At 35.1% G+C, this 20248-nt stretch overlaps 2 long non-coding RNA genes across 3 annotated transcripts; one reads left to right on the top strand and one right to left on the bottom strand.

The window, feature by feature from the left end:
- The first annotated feature begins 3061 nt into the window (after positions 1-3061).
- LOC120330094 (uncharacterized) lies at positions 3062-5469 on the top strand. 2 transcript variants are annotated; one of them, XR_005567803.2, is made up of 4 exons: positions 3062-3150; positions 3555-3693; positions 4259-4312; positions 5048-5469. It is a non-coding gene; the product is annotated as an uncharacterized LOC120330094 (long non-coding RNA). The 2 variants fall into 2 exon arrangements; XR_005567804.2 differs by lacking the exon at positions 4259-4312.
- A 662-nt stretch (positions 5470-6131) lies between these two features.
- On the bottom strand, positions 6132-13826 carry LOC120329846 (uncharacterized). The gene is made up of 7 exons (XR_013479666.1): positions 13791-13826; positions 11663-11759; positions 9742-11553; positions 9159-9268; positions 8860-8955; positions 8259-8327; positions 6132-6577 (listed from the first exon to the last, which is right to left on the bottom strand). It is a non-coding gene; the product is annotated as an uncharacterized LOC120329846 (long non-coding RNA).
- Between the last annotated feature and the right edge of the window lie 6422 nt (positions 13827-20248).

Genomic DNA, 20248 nt, shown 5'->3' with positions numbered 1-20248 from the left:
AGTATAAACCTAATGACTAATTCCTATCCTCACACATCTCTGCATAAAATACAATCCTAATTTTCCTATAAGTTAACATTAAAGCTACAGCATAAAAAATCACGCTCCTTCACCAAACACTGATGAACCAAGAGACTGTCGCAATAACAGGTTGCCACAATATGCGCAAAGTGACAATTAAGATAGGGCACTAGACTACAATAACAAATTATTATCTCAATGGAATAAGAGTCATCAAAGTGGATCATTAGCCTATACCTAACACAATTCTAAATAGGTGAGATAATATGCAAACGCCAATGTGAAGTGACATTTACATCGAAATATGTACATAAGAATGGCAATATGTGGCAACACTTTAAACCATGCTTTTTTATACAGAAAAAAGGATAATTGACTCTATGTCGTCACCCAGCAGAATTAATAGATGAGAATGAAAGAGATAACTATTACCGGTAATCATCCTCAACACATATTGTCCACCGCTTTTTGGTGTGCACAAATATTTGTTTGAAGATTGCTATGAATTCGTTAAACAGCCGGTAATCTTGGGAGCGAATTATTCTTGTTACTACGGCAATTTTGAGTGTTTGGCGCTATAATTCTATAACCATGGGCATGGATTGATTAAACAATCTGGATGTTTTTAGTCAGGCAAAAGTGGCAGCCTTGGTGAGCGGCAAGAATTTGCAAAAGCTGCGCTAGATGCAAGAGCGGTAAGTATAGTTCCGAACTTCCACTGTATGCAGATATGTGTCTGTCAAAATATATACCACCAGTTTTGAACTTATGTTATCAACCACCAATATTATTAACATAGACTAACGTGTACCAGCCGAGAAGGAATTTTTCTTCGTATTCACTGTATTATTACTGATATAATATTACTGTATTTCTCCGCGTATAATGCGCACTTTCCTCGTCAAATTTAGTCTCACAAATATGGGGGTGCTTATTATACATTGATCTAGAAAATATCAAAAAATATTAATCCTCATTTTATGCTTAAACTGGCTAATAATTGTCACATTTATTAATCTTAAGTTCTTGATTTTATGTGGCAAAGTCTGTTAAAATTAGATCATCTTGATTCGGTAGAAGCATACCCAGTTCCACAACAATTTAGTGTTGATAAAGGCTCAGAAAAAATAGTGAAATAAAAGTGATAAAAACACGCTGTACATCCGTTAACTGCTGTCATGTCTGGCCTGTTTCTCTTGTTTCGCTGAATCGGCAAAACTTTACGGTAATAATTGTAATAATGCCGCAGAATATTGAGCTCCATAGAACTCAGAGATAATGGTAAAAACCAAAGTTTCTATGTTTAAATACTGAAAAATTGAAATTGAATCGGTCTATTAATTTCTGATAAAAGTGATTTATTTTCATAACAAGAACGACAATTCAAAGAAATTGATGAGAGGCTGAATGACTTAAATGCAAGCTTGCGTGCGCTGTTTAAAAATCAAAAAGCTTCGATATATTGTTAATTGATCAAAGTATTGCAGATCAGGGTTCTGGTCCAATTTGGAAATGAACAACTGTTGGAAATCGGGAGTACACATTAATTTTTTTGGATTTGCTGCTTGCTGTAATAATGACCATGTCAGTATGCCTTGTATGAAGACCTATGAAAAATCAAGGTTACTTGTTTATTTATAAAAAAGATAGATCTTTTACTTTGAATTTTCTTCATTATGTTTTTGATAATTTACATTCTTTGATGTTCTGTTTGTCGAACAAAATCTGTAAAAAAGCATTATCATTGAAAAGTGTGACTAACTAAATTTAAGATGTAGCCTTCACCGGGAAAGTTTTCTTTATTGTTTTTGCAGAACTTAATAAATTCTTTTTTTTTTTCATTTTTCTAAAATTGCAATGTATACTATTTGAAAACCAGCCAGAACTCTTGTTTCATTGATATACAATAAACCATAGTTTTTGCCTAGAATTCCGTCTACCCATATGTCATTTTTTAACAAAATAATTTATAAATTTAGAATCTCCGTCATTTGTATTTGTAATTTCTGAAAAGAACAAAAATGGGTCATTAGCGATATTTAGCAACTTGATTTTAGCTCGACTCCAATTGGACAAAACATGTTTGAGGCCTCTGTTGGACATTCTTCCAGCTACAAATTTTGTGGGCCGTGCCTCTTTTTGTCCTTCTCAGTATTTATCAATACTCATGTCCATCTGTGATGATATTTTCATTCTGATAACTCCTTTTCCTTTTCTTATTTTCTTTATTTTAGTATTATTTAGTTTGTTACAGATATATTAGTTTAAGTATGATCAGTTATATCACCATTGTGCCACATTTGAAGGTAATAAATTAAGTCGTTTTATAATAATTCTCTTACTTGGAAGAACTACCGTATATATTCCAATTCCTTTTCCAATAAATAGTAAGCGAGATCCAGCCATTTTAGAAATTTGCATGAGATCGTCAAAATGCTCACCGATTCATCTAGTAAAAAGCAAACTTTTAAAAAATAATCATTCGCGATTGTAAATATATAAAAATAATCGTAGTTACAAGTTGTTCCTCGGGACAAATATTAGTTTGCGCAAATATATAAAAAGAATATCTGTTGGCAGGCAAGAGGTAGGGTCATTCCTTTGATCCTTTCCCCAAATATGATAATCAGATCAGTTACCCGGGATTCGTCACGAACTAACCGCCAGTGTGACCTAACTAAGTGATAACTTGATGTCGGACTTGGACTCGAATCGAAGCTCGGATGACCTCGATTTAATTCGTGGTTTGATAATTACCAAACATTGAACTGCGCGGTATGGGTGAATTGATCTATAAATGTAATAACATTTCAGTTTATCAGTTTCCTCATAACTTGATTATAAAGCAAAGGCCTTAAAATTTTTAATCTAATTACAGGGCTTTGCGAAGGAAGAAGATATTAATACTGCTAGTGGACGAGTGACGATTGGTCGATATAAATGGAACGGTATGTAGTTGGCCTAAAAATATTACAAAATCTAACGTTTTTATCACAACCTGATTATAGAGCAAATGTCTTCTAATTTCCAATTTAAATACAGGTGAAGGTAGAATTTAATTACTTTGTGAAGGTAGAAGATATTGTTACTGCTGGTAGCCGAGTGGCGATTGATCGATGTGATGGACAGGTGGGTCTAATGTGTTTTTCTATTATATGAAAAATATTTTTATTTGTGAAGAAAGACGTATATTGTTTGTTTGTGTTGTTTGTACAATGTATGCTTTTAAATAAATGTAAGCGCTTCACCAACAACAAAATTTTAAAGCAAATTCTGCGTTCTCAATGATTTTCCGTATTCAACAAGAACGATCGTGACCATAATTTGTTCTACATAAACAAAGCTATAATTTTGTGAATATACATCAATGTAGTTGAGTAAAAATACAGCATCAAATATTTCTTTCTACCAACTTATTACAGCTCTGTTAACTTTTTATGTTACAATTGAAAACGCTGAAAAACAATAATATACGACTATTAGCTTTCTTCCGTCTTGCGCCAGAATATTTTTACACCAAATGCTTTATATAGCAGGCATACGAATGCAAAATGAGATTTTGAAGAAACAAGATAGCAATGCTCAAATATATGGAAACGAAGCCGGAATGAAATATTTCACCCGCGTATATTCTCCAAAAATCATATCCTGGTCTCGGGGTTGCTGCAGTTGGTAAGTTCTACTTCGATTAGCTGGGCGGTTTTGACTTCATGCTAATTTCATCACTCCAGTTCGCGCCGAGTTGTCATCCACAATAAGAATCACGTTTTATCAATAACTCACCAGTCACTGGAAAGAAAATAGTCGTCAGAAGTATGTGCACCAAGATGGCGCACAATCTGATACCCTAACTCACATACTATTTTCAGGTTGTGCGCCATCTTAGTGCACATACTTCGGGAGCACTCGCTAAACTGGCATTAAATACTAAATCCGGGCATTTTGAATACCTGATGACTTAATAATCGAATCTTGATTACTAAGAAGATATTTAAATTTCATATTTCAACGCCATGATTGTATGCGAACCTCTATTGTTTTAGGTCACCAAGACACATAAATTATTGAAAACACAGAATCCATCATTCGGTCAGTTCGCCGAGTTGTAACTCATAAGAATCATGTTTCAATAACTCAATGAGAAGAAAACAGCCGTCAAATAGCCACATATATGTGGATAGTTATTATTCTTGTAAAAAAATTCTGCATTTTTTTAAACTCATAACTTATCATTCAGATTCTGCCCAGAACAGCGAATCGAGGCGAAATGAATCTTACAAATCGGGATAAAGTAAGTAATTATTCAATGTCTTCTTATAAACGCGTAAAATGTAGTAAAAATTATCCAATCAATATCTTTATCGATATATATATTCAATGTCCAATTTTAGCTGCAATTCTGAATTTCAAGTATATTCGCCGTGCTATGATTTGTTGGTACTCCTGAAGTATGTGAACCAAGATGGCGGACACCGGAATGACTATGTGTACCAGGTTGGGGCTAGGCCATAATTTTATTCCAATTTTCCTTATTTTAGTTCTATATCGAGTTCGGGGACAAGCCAAGTGACTCCCGTAGTATTCGTACCTGGAATTATTGCCTAACCTAACCTGGTACACATACTACGTTCCGGTGTCCGCCATCTTGGTTCACATACTTCGGGAGTACCATATCTAAAATGAAATCAATATAGATTTTTTGTGTTTGCTGCCAGTTGAGATATCACATGATTTGGTCGGCTTGTCTGCCACCCAAAATGAGAATGACCTAAAATATTTAATAAATTTATTGTATTGAATATTATGATATATATGTCTTCAAATCCTATTGAACACGCTTGTCCCATTTTTATTTAACTCACGGCTGTCTGGTATGGAGTCGAATGCTGTCAATTTTCGCTGTCCCAAGTGATTCATTAGAGTGTTATTCGAACCCAAGAATGTGGTGTTGTAGTCTCATAATTGTTATTGCAGGATATGTAATTGGATTTTAGTCCAGAAGTTATACCAGTTTTTTTTTTTTCAGGTACGTTCTGGACGGAAGAAAAAGAAAATATTCACCTCGAATCAAGCAAACGTAGAATGGCAGTTTTATCTTGATAGCGAGTTGTTTTAGAATTGTACAATCTGTATTTTCATTTTTAATTGAATTGAGCAAACCGGTAACCATGGCCCACGTTGGTCATCTGTCGTGGGGTGAATATCTGGATCGGCGAAGCAAGCGCTGACCTAAAACCCGGTTACAGAGGGATAGACTGCCATCTAAAAACACTCTCTTCAATTGGGACCCGCAATGGGGCACGCATGATTTGATGTAATTATATTAGTGTTATATTGACTAATTGGACTGAAACTTTGCGCTTGCGCAAGGTATATCCAAATCTCGCTTACTCTTTTTATGCCCCGTCACAAATTTCGTTCTGTGCCGATATCTTAGCAGATGTGTTATTTCAATTTAATAAATATAACAGACTAGAAAATATTTTCCATGGAAGAACGTGAGAGCAAAGGTATAACCTCTAATATTCATCATTCATCTTGAATGATTTGATTTTTTTCTTTACAAGTGGTTTGAGGTGGTAGATAAATATTAGAACTTAGACTTTTGTCTTTAGACTTTAGACCAAAGTTTGAATCTCGCGAATGTAACATCGACTTATCAAATGTACGTCGTCACTGGAAGAGTGACGCAAAGATCGAGAAGTGAACTCTATCTAGCCTGTGGTTAAAAGACCAACCAAAAAACCCCAACCAAAATGAGGAAAATACAAGGATTCAGACCTTGAAAACGGTAAATGTTGAAATTTTCATTCAGATCATGATCAGGCATGATCGTGGATAAATTTTGGAAATTATACTCAATTTATCTATGGCCAGTTGTCATCGCTTCGACCCGGATCCGGCGCCAGCGCGCCCCAAAAAATTGCTGCTCGCCCGTGACGTCATATCGTTAAGCACGGCGCGCCCTGTACTTCAATCTCTGCTCAGCTTCAGTTTCTTATTAGTTCAACAAAACCCATATCCCGACAACCCGAAAGCATCTAGAAAATGATATTACTTCAATAATTTTATTATTCATAAAGAGGAAAAAATATATTGCAAATTACTTAGCTTACTTACAATAAGTGTAAGACTAAAAAAATATCTGGAGAATTCATCCCCAAAATAGCAAACCATTCAGTGCCCAGAAAAATGTGAGAGTTGAATTTATTTCGAGCTATTAATTGGGATGCAGGTACAGATAGTATTAGAACGAGTAACAATGAAATTTAAAAATTTACCTTCCATGATCAAACACTGGTCAAACGCGAAATGAACGTAGTAACATAACGTAGTAAAATTTCATTTTAAAATCGGAAACGACAATTAATTAAAATAGTTCTTTTTAAAAAAAAACTACGGAACGTTACATTTGATAAACTAGTCAATTTCTTAAAGCGATTGCTATACAAAATAATGATACACGATTCATATCCTAAAATACTCTATATATATGGTACGCTCATTTATTTCTTGGTGTTGACCTCTTCTTTGGCCTTCCAAATTCAGAACGCAACTAAAATATAAAAACAGATTAGACATTGATTATTTTAAAAAGTAAAACTCGATACGCGAAAACCATAGGTAGTACGGGTACGCAATACGTCACTGTAGTCTGCCGGTACGGCCTGGCCATTAGATTGCTCAAGCGAAACCCCCACGAGGTGAGACCATTTTAATTTTGATGACGTCAACGAATCAGAGCCCACATGAATTTTTGAGATTCAATATATTTAGTAGTTAATAGAGGATATTGTCTTCACAACAAGAACAATTATAGCAACAACATAATAATAATAATGACTAGAATATCGGTTAGAAACCGAAAGGTTAGGAGATCCCCAAAACAGTGGTCTTACTCCATAGTGACACCGTGTGTCCCATCACTAATTAATTAATAACTCGCTAATTATATCACATAATCCATCCAAATCCATCCATCAATAGGCTTCTGATCCGAGCTATGATGAATGCACATGCATAATTTGGAGCAGACTAAACCTCGCTTTTGTGAGATATCGCGTGCATCTAACACACAGACATACAGACAGACAGACAAATACCTATCAACATACTTACTGATCTTAAGATCGATAAGTAATAAGACGATTTGTATGTCAACATAAGCTCGACTTTGGCCGCATATGTAAACTGCAACAACAGTTTATATCCGTATGTATATTCTGAGGAAAAGCATCAAGAAGAGTTTTTTTACTGGAATATTAGCTCCAATATCACTGCATCGAGTCATTGACGGTGCTTTATTTAGCCACTTATTTATCAGTCTCTAAATGGAATATTAACTTGTGAACACTTCATAATATATCTGACTAAATCTGATAAACCGTGGATTGGGTTTTAAGACCTCGTTCAAGAATGGCGTGCACTTCGCTCAACAATGGACGTACACTGACACTACAAGTAAACAAAACTGTACCAGGTAAATGAAACGAACGACATTTCCGCCTCCACTGCGGTAGGAGACCATTTCCTACTATACGTGCAATTATAAAAATACCTAATTCAACCAGTAGATGATTTGTGAGATCCGTTGTCGCTTCAATTAGCTCGTTTCGTAACCCGGACAAAACCTATATAATAAAATAATATTAGAGTTGATTGCACCCGTTGCATTTGGACATTTACTTATCGTGCCCGTTGTATTTGGACATTTACATTTCTTTATTTTGGATATTCACGTTCCATCCACGTATTTTCAATGAGTTGTTTTTGAATAACACATACATTTGCGTTACTATCTGTTATTTGTAGCTCATTGTTAGTTTCATTAATTTTGAGGTGAGGGGCGAGACAAGTTATAAAAATTGGATAGAGTTTCGTTTGAAGAATATTATGTTTGGATAATGGGTAAATACTGAACTTGAAATCGCAATTTATACAATTTCTCAAATCTATCTTGTAAATTATAAATTAGTTATGGAATAGAATGGGTTAAACTTAGCCCCTGGGCTAAATTTGAACTAGACTCTCTAGGTGGTTTACGTAGCCGCTAGTCGTTATTAGCTCCCTCCGCCATCGAGTCCACGCATCCAAAGCTAAAACTGGTTAACTATTCCTATACTCGACATATAATGATATCCGTACGTGAGGCCGTGGTGCCCATATTTTGGCGTCTTATCAGCTTTTTTATTCAATGAGATTAATATGGAAAGACTATCTTGCCTATATATACTTACCTCAACAAACTCTTGATCCGTGAGATCCGCTTTCACTTTATTCGCTAATACTCGTCCTCCGAACATAACCTGAATGACAAAATACAAGTTAAGAAAACTGTCGAACCAGAAATATTGCGGACGATTTAAAAATAATTGATCTCTCCCAGATCAGCAAAGTAACCTCCGCCAATGTTGTTTTGCATTCATACTTATTTCACCTAACACATAGATGCCTATGCCGGTACAGATAGAATTTTTTGGATCGGAACAAAAGCTAGCAATGATTTTTAGTGTGAATGGAATACAATTTATAAAACACGAGAGTAAGTAATTTTATAGCAGTGATTCTGACCTTTATCGTTAAATTTCCCCTTCGCCTATTTTGTAATTTTTTTATTATTTGACTTGATGGATCATGCGCATACTCACACTTCTGTACAATTTAAGTATGTTATGTGGGCATAATTAACCATTATAGTAATATTAATGAAGAAATAAAAAATAATAGGTGTACTGCAGCTAATGCTGAGCAAAATTCCTCTCCGGGAAAGATCTCCACGGTTGGGTAATGTTTTAGAGAAATAAATTCAGAATAGTCTATGATAAAAAGCTAACCTACCTTGCTTGCTTATGTTTGAGGCACGCGGGAAAGCTGTTCGTAGCTTCACATATTTTCCGTTTGCATTGGATACTTTCGAGCAATGATTGACGATTTCTGAAGTAAAATTAAACCACTGCATTATAGAAAACATTGCTCGTTGAAAATTTTTAAAGGTACTTTCAATCAATTTTCTTCAATTATATTGTTTAAGCCATACTTATTTTTGTCTCAGACGTAGCGAAATACTACATTGATTTCATAACAGTTTTCAGCTTCAATTAAATACATTAGAAACGCAACAAAATATATTTACTTACTTACATACTTTCTTATATTTGAGACGCATCGGAAAGTCACTCCTCTTGCTTCCCAAATGGAAAAGGTTTCCTTTTGCGCTTGAAAAAATTCAATCACAGATTTCAAGTTTCTGGGATATAAACAAAAAGCTTGTTATTATATCATGGTGAAAAACGGCTAACAAGTTTTATGGGGGAGACAGTAGCATGAAACAAGCAACAGTGCAGCCAATTACTTGTGAGGCGAAACAAAGGCCAAAATGAGTAGTCCGTGTATGGAATTTGCCACAGCAGACTACCGCTCATCGCAAAAACACGAATCTCATAAGCCCAGAGAATTTTTAAAAATAAATAAGAATGATTGCCGTTATGCGGAAAATACAATCTTCAACTACTGGAAATTTGAAAGAAATTGATTGGTAATGAGAAAGGCAACAAGGAAATGAATATGGACAAGAAAAACAACAATATAATAACATATGACGATCTTTATGTACATTTCGTGCCCAATAATATTAAAATTAATAACAAGTAATTACTCCATCTCTATCAGTCGTCACATGGTCTGAATCTATGTTTAATGATTGTGTTGATGGTAACTTACTTACATCTACCATGTCCAGTCATGCTAATGTTCGTCTTTTATCCACTTTCGTCTGCACGTGTATATTACTGCAAACGAAAACTGAAAAGGCAATTTAGTAGTGGGAAACTTCGGAATTGCTATAGGACGTGAAACAGGGCCTTGCGTACTTCTTACTTATTGCTTTCATTAAGAAAAAGAAGAAGAGAATCGCAATGGTTGATGGAAATATTACAAGGGCATTGGTTTTACAAAATAAGAAATTTGGAAGAATGAACGACTTTAATCGGACTGCAGATGCACATCCATCAATACCACTCCAATACATCATACTTAACTGAACATATACTCCAAACCGCATTTCCTCCATCTGATCCAGATGCTCACAATTCCAGAATTTCTGATTCTATTCCACCCCAAATCAATATATGCCTAATATTATTCAACTGCATAAGTAAGCGTATAACTGTAAAAAAAAACATATATCGCCCGCAAAGAAACGAGAGCTGTAAAGGAAGTCAGATCATTTCTTAATAGCCGTTATAATGAAAATTATTTGTGAAACAGCCGAAACGAAGAATACATTGGAAATATATGTATTTAAAATGTAAATTTGAATGCACCTACAACAAATGAGGTCTAGTATAATTTAGTACCATACATACTTCCAGTGGGCGTAGCATAACAATTTTTTTACATGTCAATCCTAACCCCCACCTGACTACTCCATCCAAAAATTACGTCATTGCGACGTAATATAGCCCTTCAAAATATGCGACTGTCATCCAAAACGCGCTCGTCGACGCACCCGAAATCGAACAGCTATTTCACTCGTTTTTTCGTCGCGACGATTTCAGTATGAGAGAGATCGCTGACGTTAGTGAGTCCTTATCGTCGGCGCCGATGCCATTCCGGGCAGTCGTACGTATATTTCACAAGCCCTATGACGTGATTGTGATGTCGTAGTGACATAATTTTTAAATGACGTAGTCAGATGGGGGTTGGGATTGTGGTACTGAACTGCGCAAGAGCCCATTAGTTTGAAACCTTCATATGTCATCAGATTTATGTAAAGTGTATTATATTAAGACAATACAATGACACTTACGAAATCATAAAACTTCCAAGACTGTAGTATATATATTTATTATATTGCCCGCGCTTGTGCACGTATGGCTTTAAATAAATTCTTATCAATCCTTGATCGTCTCCCTTGAGTCTTCAATTCATGAGTTTGACAACAATCATCGCCCTAATATCATGTTATGGCCTAACTGTAATATTATTTATTTTATAGTTAGTAGTCATTGTAACTTTCGAATTCGTTCCACTTCAACATGTCCACTTCGTAGACATTTGAATCAACAATTGTAAGCATAAACATAGTTTTAACTAACTACATTAGTATGGCTGTAAAAGACTCAGAAATACGGTTGTAAAAAAAAAACGCTAGATTATAAGAGGATGCACATAACACATGAGAACAGATAAAAAAAAGCCAATAATGAAAAACAAAAAATCACCTGTACTATATCCGGAACATCTCTGCACAACCGCATCTTCGGCGGGTTTTCAATTCAACAACGATGTAAATGTGGATCTTGCATATGAAATGGTTCTAACATCTTTGCGCAATCATATCTATCCCGGGTTTTTGATTCGGCATGAATTCTCTCTTCAATATCAGATTAGTGCAATATTATGGCCGAACTGGAATCCCTAATTTAATGATATTTATTTAATAGTAGCTTCTGTTCCGCTCCGGCAGTTCCCGATGTCAACATTAGCAGCTTGTTTACATCCCAGACATCCAGTCAGTTCGCATAACACGATCTGAAATATATATTATTTAGCTGAAATGCAATATATGGACTGAAAAAAACATGAGATAAAAGCAAAAATAGAGTAGGAATCTAACCTAAACGTAAATAAAGTTTCTTACTTATTCTAACTTGAATGTTTTCTCGTCGATCGCCTCCATTTGTTCACGCCGTCATTCAATAATTACATACCAGAATCATTTAGTATTACGCTATGGCCTAAATGAAGAATAAAGTTTATCTCTAATAATCGTGGCATCTTTCGATTAGGATTCATCTCACCAATTTCATAACTTGCAATCAAAATTCCACTTTGTAGACATTTGATTAAATAGTAGAGGCCTAAGTTTGGTCTAATTGTATAGCTATAACAATCTTAAAAATGTCTGTAAGATAATACAGGCGTTGGGCTAGCGACACAATGATGGACATGAACCATTAAACGTAAAAAATTCTGGAAAATAAAATCAACGCTTACCCGACGGCGTCAAATTTGAAAAGACCGCCTGGGCGCAGACAAGTTTGGACGTGGCAAGAAAAACAGTTTGATTATAATAAAGAAACAAAGAGCGGAGGAGATCGCGAACTGAAGATTCCTTTTCATTGGTTAGTAGGAATTACATGACTACTTGACGTAAGAAAGAGGCAAAACAACAAAAATAGGGTAATAAGAAAAACAAAGCGAGGTGCGAGAGGAAACGACGCTGGTAACTGGTCTTTTAGGGTGAGATTATTCTGACAAGCCATGCCATTTATATGGTGACAATTGAGTGGCAAATCAAGAATCGTATCTGAGTTTTAATACACGCCATCATATCAAGTAATTGGTGGTAGGGACCGTCATCGAGGGCATTTCCGAGTTTGAGATGTGTGTAATAAGAGGTATTTCGCTCACTTATTACGCTCTCACTACAAATATATGAGGTTTTCTGATTACAAATCAGCTAAGAGTTTTACCGTAAACTTGTCACATTGCACAATTATACATTAAATACATTTTGCCCCTTAGAAGTCATTATATATAGGAAGGTTTTTAAATCGGGAAAAAATTGATTGTGTTGATAAAAACTCATTTTCGGTTCTGAATGTTAAGATTTAGTTATGCCGAAAATTCGCCTGCATGAAAAAAATGAGTTAGAAAGAACTATCAATGCAGGTCCATAGTAATAGCGATTGCATAGATTTTCGTTTGGGAATATTATATGCTTGGGTAACGAGTAGTTCTGAGAATTAAAATCGCAATTTAAATTTATACAATTTCTCAAATCCATATTGCGGGTTAGTTTTGAAATAATTTATAGTCTGGGGTAAACTAAGAACGCTAGCAAGTTTACTTCAGGGTTAGATTATAAATGTAGTTATGCTTTTACTGCGAAGGGGCCCGGGTTGCTGATATTTTACATTATTTTATTGTTTTAAAAAGGATACCCGTATATGTGGATAGTACCTATTTTGACATTTACTTTATTTAGCATATTGTAATGGATATTTATGAACACAACTATTTAAACCTTAAAACGCTATAGCGAGTTGTGCAACTATCTAACGAGAATATCGGTCAGAGACCGAAGAATTATCGATCGAAAGTTAGGGGATCCCCTAAAACAGAAACTGCGATTTCGGTTCGAAAAATTCTGCAAACCCGAACTGGATTGTTTTGATTAGTTTTCAGCCAATATCAAAAATGTAGGAAACAATAGCCAACTCCCCATGTCGTCGTCGAAATACTACTCGAGGAAATACTTTTATGAATAATTCTGCAAAACCGAACTGGAATGTTTCGATTAGTTTCCAGCCAATAGCCTATTTACCAATCCTATATTTTGTGTCAAATACAACCGCGCTAACCCGGGTTGCGACGGCTATTCAAACACAGCCTAGCGATAATTTGGTGAGAAATTCTGCAACCCCGAACCTGATAGAGGGATATGGACATTTCTTAAACTTTTAAAGAGTAATTATAAGTAACGAGATACGATCTCGCGGAGTGTATCCTTCGCTCTGACTCAATAGCGTGGAAAATTTATCGAAGGAAACTTGCGCATCGCGACGACGTCAAAGTTACAAGAGTTACAGTTTTCAGATTCCATTAAATACATTAAGGACTAATTGCACACTGCGATTTCGGTAACACAAACATCGGATTCTGATCATGCCCGTTAAATATTATTTGAAAAAAAAAATGAATTTTGAAGTTTTTGTTTTCAAAATAAATCATGATTTGAAACGCAAAAAAATATAATTACTTACTTACATACTTTCTTATATTTGAGACACATCGGAAAGTGACTCCTCTTGCTTTCTAAATGAAAACTTTTCATTTTGCGCTTAAAGAAATTCAATCACAGACTTCAAGTTTCTGAAATATAAACAAAAAGCTCGTTATAATATCATGGTGAAAAACGGCAAACAGTTTTATGGGGGAGACAGCAGTATGAACCAACAAGTAACAGTGCAGCATATTACTTATGAGTGAGCGATGCTTCATATATTATATATAGCGACAAGAAGGCCAAAACGAGTAGCCCGTGTATGCAACATGTCACAGCAGACTACCGCCACAAGGTTTGTAACTTTTATCGTTGATGACGTCATCGCAAAAAATACGAATCCCGTATAAGCCCACAGAAATTTTAAAAATAAATAAAATTAATAGCCGTTAAGTATGAATTATTAGATTAGATTGGTTGTTTCTTGGTAAACCAATACTCTTGTAAGATTTCCATCAACCATTGCGATTACTTTCGTTGATGAAATCTTAACGTAAGATAGAAAAATAAACTGTAACGCGATGAGTAATTTGCCATTTGTAAGAAGTAGGCATTACAGCAAATAAAATTGCATTTTTCAAAAATTGGATTGGAGGCGAATTTTTAGCATTACATGACATGGTTTCTGAAAGTGAGTTTCCATCAACTCAGTTCATGTAACGACTGATGGAGATGGGTGACCATTGGTTATTTGTTTCAATATGATTGAACACGAAATGTACATATGGATCGTCATGTTATTATGTCGTTAGTTTTCTTGTTCATGTCCATTTCCATGGTAATATCTTGTTATAGAAAAATCGCTCCGCTCTTTTTTCATCAACTACTGGACCAATTGCTTCAAATTTCCGGTGTGTCCAGATTGCATTTTTCGCTTAACTGAATAAATCTTCATCTAACCGCATTTTCTCTAACAGACCCAGTTGCCAACAATTCCAAACTTTGTGGTCCAATTCCACCTCAAATCAATAATTAGGCCTGATATTGGTCTAACTGCATGAGTAAGCATAACTGTGAAATCATAAAATTGCAAAATAACGAGAAGACTGGTAATGAAGTCAGATCATTTAATAATTTCCGTTAAAATTAATATATATATTTGCGGAAAAGCCAAAATGATGGATATGACTGTAAGTAAATTAACTGTATTATTTTTTATTTTCTCTTTAGCTGGTAGTCACTGTATCTTTCGTTTTCGTTTCATCTCGACAGTTCAACTTCACAGACATTTGAATCAACAATTCTAGACCTAAACCTAGGCTTAGCTGCATTAGTATTTAGAAAAGCGGCTGTAAGGAAGAAAAACGCCAGAAAATAGGGCGGACATAAGACACGAGAAAAATGAACGAGATAAAACGGTTATGACAAAAAAATTCAGTAAATATCACATGTACCACATCCGGAACATCTCTGCACAACTGCATCTTTGTCGAGTTTTTAGCAACGATGTAGATGTTACTAACAGTTGAGGTTACGTGAAACTAACTACCTTTCCTTGCTCTAACTATGCCTTTGCGCAGGTGGATCCGTATGCGGATAGCTCAAGGATGCTATAGCAAGAGTGAAAATGACTATTCTATTTAATTCAAGAGTCATGCTGCACACGTACACAAATATATATATTTCTGTGACGTTTCGTCTGACCGAGGTCAGACTTCTTCAGGCAAGCATTTTACAACTATGACAAGAAACGCAATTGCATGCACACAAATAATGGTATATATCAAAGTTTGGGTTGGAGAGAAATAACTAAGATTGGGACAGTGCCAGAACAATAGGAGAGCTAAATTTGGATTATTATCAATAAGTATCCTGATAACAACTGTTAACTGTTACGACGATCCGTTACGGGTATATTGCGAGGTTCCGATCCTTTTATGAAACTGGTTGGGAATGATGGAATGGAGCGCAGAAAAGATTGTTGGTTGTTTTTTTTCCCGCATTTAAAAATTGGTATAACTCTAGCAAGTTTTAATGAAGAAGGAAATATACCTAAATTGAATGACGAATTGAAGAAATTACTCAAAGCTGGTGATATGATATCAGCAACTAATTTCAAAAAATAAGAGGAAATACCATCCGGTCCAATCGCTTTACCCTTTTCCAGGTCCCTGATTACACAGAGAACTTCTAAAGGTGATGTTGACTCAAGAAAAAAAAGAGTTCTATAAAGGGACACCCAGGAATTCAGCATTTGATTTGGTACTATGTGGGATTTCATCTGCGAGTTTTTTCCCTATAGAAGAGAAGAATTTGTTGAATTCAGTGGCCACATAGACGGGGTCTGTCACAGTAGTACCATTTTCCAATTTTAATTCTGAGACGGTGGGTACCTCTCTTGTCACAATTTTTATAATCTCATTGATGGTTTGCCATGTGCGTTTGACGTCTCCTCTGTTGTTGACTAGAATATTATGGTAGTACAGCCGTTTCGATTTCCTTAGCAAGTGTGTAAAATATTCTTGTATTTTTTGAAGTAATGACGCTGCGATGCGTTTCTGTTAAGAAACATTATTCTGAACATGGCGTTTTTGTGTTTGATGGACTTGCGAATTCCCCTGGTTATCCAGGGCTTGGAATACAATTTATTTTCTCTGCGTGACAGAGGGCGTAATGGTGCGTGCTTATTTATCAACCACTTAAAATGGCTAAGAAAGAGGTCAAATGAACTATTAAAATTTTCTTTGGATAATATAACACTGGCATAATTTCTACACATCATCTCAACTTCCAATCTGAATGTGTCGGTAGAAAAATTTGCCATGTCACGCTTCATGCGTGTTTTTGTTTGGACTTGAGCACTAGTTGTTGATAAAGTACACATAATAGGTACGTGTTCACTCACCTAAAATAATTAAAATATTTCACACACACATGGTCTGGTATAGTTTAGTATCGGTACCACGTGCACTTCTAGTTGGCCTGGCTCAACAATTTTCGCCTAAGTCATTCCTAACCCCCACCAATGACATTAAACAACATGATGCGCAACTCCGGCATTTTTGTCCGAAGATCGTATTCGATAGCACGCTCCAATGCACATACTTGACGAGACGAAAACGAGCGGATGTGTGCTGCTTTCAAGGCGTAGCACGAATGGTGTTCGTGCCTGCTTTGACAGTTGTTGTCGATTTTAATGATATTTTGGAAAGTTAAGGTAAAAAAAATCGGAAAAAGGTAAGGTAAATACTATTATTGTATATCACACCCGGTCATCGCACTGTTAAGTACATGTGGGAAAGCCAGCCTTTGTCAAATACTACGAAGTTATTAATTCAGTACGGTACGTAGTTGCCCATTTGCCGGAATTATATACCAAATTCAGTAAAATATTTTTTACATAAAACATGAGATATTGGATTTATTAGCTTTTCCATTCTAAATCATATAGACTGCTTTATTTATTCTTAACGAAAATTAATAAATCTCCTCTGTTTCTTCAGATGTGAAAGTTGTGGACAAACCTGTCTAAGCATTGTGAGACTCCTGCAGCACCTTTTTATTCACAGGACAACTGTAGCAGAAGGGGAGATATCAGAAGTCTGGCGACATATCAGTGACAGTGTGATTCCAAGAAATATAATTAGAGTACTCTGCAATAGAAAAACAACCTATGGAGACATGCAAAGACATTTGACCCTCCGGTAGAGTTGTGTATGGCCCCCACATCCTGCAGGGCTTGAGGAAAATAACTAAAAATTCAAAAGCGTAAAATTGCATACTCGGTCTTATTTGTAAAAAGGCACAAAACACGCCAGACATACTTAAAACAGCTTTGGAAAATGAGGATTACGGGTAACTCACTGCACCTGTGTTATATTTGGTTCATCAACTTTTGGTAGTACTATAGAAGAAATTCCGGAAGGGGTATAATCATCATTCATGATAAAATACTATCATATATTTTTTGCACAACTTCAATCTAGACCAGGGATCTCAAACTCGCGGCCCCAGAGAACTTCCAGTGCGGCCCTCGAACGCTTAACAATAATTGTAATAGTATTTTGGAAGTTTTTTTTTGTCTAAATGTAATAGATTTTTCAAACCTTTTAAAGTGAAATTGATTATTCACACAGAATACAATTTACTGAAAGAAGTTTTGGAATAATAATTTTTTTTGTCCACATTTTGACCCAATTAAGAATACACATCAAGCTTGCAAAAGAATACTTGAATAAAACACTTGAGTGATTAAATTAAACGCAAAGTACATGAAGGAGGTGGCATTTTCGAAGAAAATGGGAGTTGTAACATTTCTGCTTTTCACAAAATTCTGAAGCACATTGTTTAATTTGTCATATTTCCATCAATACAATGAAAAAACACAATAAGCTCAGCAGTCAATATGACAAATTCGAAGACCAACTTCGGACAGAAAATTTCCATGTGTTTGTATATTAATATAATTATACAACGACTTAGTTACTAAAAATCAATATCAATAATAATTCAAGCGATCCTATACCACGCAATGTGGTGCGAAATGTCTTCTCAAAAAAATCTGTCATTTGTTTTTTTTACTGATCTATACATGAAATGATAAAAGTAACTTTTTTGTATTACTGGAGTTAATTAAACATTCGCAAAGATCCAGATTAACCCATGATCATGTGGCCTCGTTAGTTAGAGTCGGTACTATAAAATCATTACAGCCTGGCCTTAGTATGCTGGTGACACAAAAAAGATGCCAAACGTCAGGACAAATGTAATTATTAAAACATTGAGTTTATACTGTAGTATTTTTGTTAATTTTAGGTTCATATATTTAGATTAAGTTATTTTTAGTGTATGTATTATTCTTTCCTTATTCAAAGCTTGTTCAAAAATGATTTTGATGGTTGTACATAGAATTTTATAATTTTTTATAATAAATACAGTAACTTGCAAATGTTGCAATAATAGTGGAATGCAAATATTAATATGTAATTGCATTTGAAATTGAAGAAAATTTTAAAACTTAATCCAACTGTTTAGTTGCATCACAATATATGTCACAAACTAAAACTATCTTAAAAATATCTTTTAAGTATACATTATCAAAAACTGTTTGCGGCTCTTTTTACAATTTCCGAAATGCAATGCGGCTCTCGAAAACCCATAAGTTTGAGACCACTGATCTATTCCAGACGATTCAAGAATTGCTTTGGGAAATAATATCACTTCAATTATTTTGAAATAATCTCGCTATATTGAATACAAAATCGTTGCTATCATAAAGGTAAACCAATTCAGCCACTCGAAATATATTGGCCTTCACAAAGCAATGGAGGCAAAATTGAGAGTTCATGAGCTATGAACATTTGTTCTTTTCTTTGTCTTGAACTTTTCATACTCCACAGCCCCTATTAATTTTTTTTAATTTTAATTACCATGTGATGGTCATACATATCTTTAACTTGTATTTTATGTCATGATGTATTATCTCAATGTGCCAAACTATTAATTAGTGTGCATATTTTGCTTCCAGATGACATAAATGTATTGTCTTGTTTATTACCTCAGCTTGGAGTATTGACAAGAAAAAGGTGCCAGTAAATTAGATAAAAATTTTTTAACTCTTTGTTATAATCAGAATTCACAATCAATAGGAATTATAAACAGCCAACAATCAATGAGAATTATATGCGAAATCCCTCAGAATAAATTTGTCTAAAATCGGAGGAAGGCAAAAAATATAGGTAGTTTCCATCCACACAAGCATTTCAAGAAGACTTGCTCGAGCCAAACTAAATGAGCATCGTCAGGTGGTCGGTAAGGCTGCAAGTTGAATTCAGCCCTGCAACCTCCCGCATAGAAGATAATATTAATTAGTGGGCTATGAGCTAAATTCCTGAATTTAAACAAACCTATCTACGATGCATTATGTACCAGCAATGTTACCTACGATTAACTGAATATGTAATATGTCTAATCAATTCACCTACAAAAGCAAGTTCGATAGGTGCAAACTTGGAATTGTATGGAATTGTATCACAGCACAGTTTTGTATGACACCCCTCTTTAAATGAAATTTCAATGATTAAGCGCAAACATTAAAATTACTAACTTTGAACTTTGTCATTATCTGCAAAATGTTCCACACAAATCTTTCCGCTATCGCGTCTGTAATATTCTCTGATAAAAAAAAACTTTCTGATTTGATTCCAACTTTCCAAGTGAGCAAAAGTTCTTAGATATAGAGATTATTTTGTTTTGTTACAGGCGCAAAAAGGCAGGTACTACACGTAAAAAAGACACCGAGTAGCAAAAGCGAGCGGAAAACGGACGCGAAAGGCGACGAGAAATATGTGCATTGGAGCGTATCATGAAATACAATCTTCCGCCTGTAGTCTTATGGAGTGACGTCAGAGTTGCCTATCATCTTGTTTAATGTCATTGCCCCCACCTGACTACGTCTCCAAAATATTACGTCACTAGACGTCACAGTGTCGTGATAAA

The sequence above is a fragment of the Styela clava genome, chromosome 12 (genome assembly GCF_964204865.1).
Source record: "Styela clava chromosome 12, kaStyClav1.hap1.2, whole genome shotgun sequence".
NCBI classification, from domain to species: Eukaryota; Metazoa; Chordata; class Ascidiacea; order Stolidobranchia; family Styelidae; genus Styela; species Styela clava.
This window is presented reverse-complemented; position numbering and strand designations above follow the sequence as displayed.